The sequence below is a fragment of the Propithecus coquereli genome, unplaced genomic scaffold (genome assembly GCF_000956105.1).
Source record: "Propithecus coquereli isolate 6110/MARCELLA unplaced genomic scaffold, Pcoq_1.0 Scaffold32, whole genome shotgun sequence".
In the NCBI taxonomy this organism is placed as follows: domain Eukaryota; kingdom Metazoa; phylum Chordata; class Mammalia; order Primates; family Indriidae; genus Propithecus; species Propithecus coquereli.
Genome location: NW_012148841.1, coordinates 9712201 through 9715827, shown reverse-complemented (window position 1 = coordinate 9715827; position 3627 = coordinate 9712201).

Here is a 3627-nt window from a genome sequence, read left to right as displayed (position 1 = left end):
GGGGGGGGAGGTGGGGCAAGGGCAACATACGTAACCTAAACATCTGTACCCCTATAATATGCTGAAATAAAAAAAAAAAGAAGTGTTAGATAATGGGAGAGTTAACATAAGCCTGGGACAAAATACTAAATGTATACTTTTGTCTGTTCTATGTACATGTGAATGTTTATCCTCCTCTATCCTGATTGGAATAGAAAATAATGCGTACCACAAACATTTAATCATATTAATTTGCTATAGTAATATATACCATTTCTAGCACAGCAGTTGTGACCAGGACCACTTAGTTAAGCTTGCAGTTAAGTCTGTGGTCAATCTCCAGAATCCATATGGTTTCTGTAGGAGCCAAACTGATTATTTAAATGGAGATACAATAGCAGATGACACCTGCTATGATTTGGATGTGTGTCCCCTCCAATACTCATGTGGAAACTTAGTCCCCATTATGGTGGTATTAAGAGATGGGGTATTGAGAGTTGATTAAGTCATGAATGGATTTAGTGCCTTATGAAAGGGTTCAAGGAAAGTAGCTCAGGCCCCCTTTTTTTTCTGAGTGTCATCCATTCTGTCAATCAGGACACAACATCCATCCCCTCTAGAGGAGGCAGCAAAAGAGCATCTTGGCACCAGCTTGGAAGCAGAGACCTAACCTTCACCAGACATCAAACTTGCCAGTACCTTTATGTTGGACTTCCAGAATCCAGAATTGTGAAAAATAAATTTCTGTACTTTATCAATTACTCAGTTTCAGGTATTTTGTTATAGCAGCACACACAGACTAAGACACCACCCCTGTATCCTTGAGATTCCTAAAGATGGCACTAATCTCTGCCATCCATGTCCCCTCCCCCACACCACCAGAATGAGATCTTGTTTCTTCTCCTTTAGTCAATGGAGGGAGGACAACTTTCTTTGTTACAGTTGTCATTTCCCCACTGGTCAGATTCCAAGTAGAAGTTGTTCCAACTGCCAATTATGTTAATCTCATTAATATATTCTTAGACCACTGACTAGCTATATAGACCAAGTAGACCAGCTTACAGCTGTAAGCCAGATTGGGGCCAGGACTCCATTTATTACCTGGCCCCCATAGGCTTCTGCTTTAACAGGGTTCAATGCTAACTCTTCTTGTTTTTAAATATTAATGTCAGCTCAAAGCCTGTATCTAATAATCCTCAAAATGTTTGGATATTCATCCTTCTCCAGTGTATATTCACTCAAGTAAGTAGCCATAGGTCTTTTTGTGGAAGGACTAGAGGCTTCGTTATGATATATAATATGTGCTATGGTTTTGCAGACTTTCTTCCATGGACACTACCACCTCTTTAGTCAATGGTTTCTGGGACTGAAAACTGCCTCAGGCATTTGGGTAAAGGATCATGACTTTTTACAGGGGAAACCATCCTCAGATCACCTATTCTTGCTTCGTCTTGAATTATTTAACAATATTTAACAAGAATATATTATATAACGGCATCCATATTAGCTGTCTACTCTGTTTTACCCATAGAGATGCCATGTTTTATTAACCATTTCCATGATTCTCTTTGGGTTAAGACTCACTACTCCAGGCTTGCCAGTAATTATAGTAACTGAAAGTTCTAGCTTCTAGCAGATAAACTTTATCACCTGACTTCTGTTGCTTTGGGGTCAAATTATCCCTTTTGCTATTAACAAGTCCCAAGGCTCCAAACAATCTCTCCTATAATCAGCCCTATCCTGCAGAAAAATGTCATCACTAATCTTGATGATGCTAGCAACTCTTTTACCAGCATATCCCTGATGTCCTTGGTAAGTAGTGTGTCTTCAGGACCATCCAGTGGACATAATCCTCTGACAAACCTAATTGTCTGGTGTACATAATCCTCTGGTTTCACATAATAGTGTTCTAGCATGCTCACCTCCAAGAACCTTTTAAACCTTTCCAGCCACCATCTGCCACAGCCATTCAGGCATGAGACCTCTGTTCAGTGTAGGCCATCATATTCTTCAGTCTTCTAGAAGCCACCCTAGGAAAAGAGTTTGCACCATAACCTGACATCCTTGCCATGGTATTAAAATTCTAAATTCCACAAGTGTGCTCCAAGGCAATGATCTCTTCCTATGCAATCTTGTCTTCTGGCTCTTGGGATCAAGCAAACTTTGAATCCAGACTCATGGGTATTCACTCACCTCCTGTTGGTAAATGCTGGCTAATTCTTTCTAGTTCTTTAGAGAGAAGAAGAAAATTTCTTTCCCCTCTTATAAGATTCACATCCCTGGCTGGTTTATGCTGTGAATTAAACCTAATAATCAGGAGAGGAGAAGACAAATACTGAAAGAAGTTCCTATTGCCTTGCAGGGAAAAGTTTCTGCAGTGTCTTCCTGAATGGAAACAGTACTAGCTCTTAACGGGGAGAGGCGGGCATCTCCTAACCTCTGAGAGTTCAGAGAACTTTACAGAGCCAGTATCTTTAAGAACATTTACCCAGATGTCCCCATTCTACCAGTCCTGGTCCCAGTTTTTCCCATTCAGGGTCCTGACCTGAGTTGAGCATTCAATCATTTTTGCAGTAGGCAGCTCTGATTTTAAATTCTGATTTGGTCTTCAGCTATTTCTACTTTCCCCCTACAGGAGATAAAGACCTCTATTGTAAGCTTCCAAGGAAGCCCAAGAATCTTCACATTAACTTTTCAATTGTTTGTTAACTGCCTTCAGCTTTTCAACATCCTCTTGTAGGGCATCAATGCAATTTACTAACAATCAGTCAATTCCATCATCATTGTATGCATTTTTCTCCTCCTCCTCCTGTCCCTTTCAAAGTCTTGAATCATTGCATCAGCCATGATATCCCCTCCAGGGGAATTTTCTCCTTGTGAAAGTTTAGGAAACTGAGCTACCATCAGGTGCCAGGGATAATTTATGTGCCACATACCACCTAAATTAGAGTACTCATTGTTAATTAGGCAGTGGGTGAAACACCTATTTCTCTGACTGCTTTTTCAAAATAATCTTGGTACCAATTGTCAAATGGGTTCTCCAAGAGGTAGACCCTGAGACAGAGTTAGGAGTACAAGACGTTTATTGGGATGTAATGCTGTAAAAATAAAAAGCATGGGGAAAAAAGCAAAGTTAGAAAAGGAAAGCCTTCAGACCAGGGTTCGGTCTGATAACAAATGAAAGTGCCATTACACTGGGCTGTAAAGCTCTGGACCATGATAAGACCTGACAAAATCCCAGACAGCCCAGTGCGGAACTCTGAAGCAGGACTCTGCTATAGGAGTCTCATGTTGGCCCTAGTACCACCACCATGCTTAGTCATTGTCTGGGTGTTGCCCAGGAACATGTCACCTAAGTTTGAAAGCTGCCATGGATCCTAAAGTTGCTAAAAGCTGTAGGGTGAGGGCTAAATGTACTTCTGGGAACTGAATGACAAGTTCTTCCCAGAAGGGAAATCCAAGCAGTGCACCTTTACGCTTTCCATAGACATCTTAAAAATATTGAAACTTAGAATGAATAAATGTGGTCTATCTCTTTATTCATTTAAATCTTTTTTTTCTCCCTCAGCAATATTCTATAGTTTTCCCTTTGGAAGTACATTCTTGGCACTATTATAAATGGAAATAATTTTAGATTTGTTACAAATA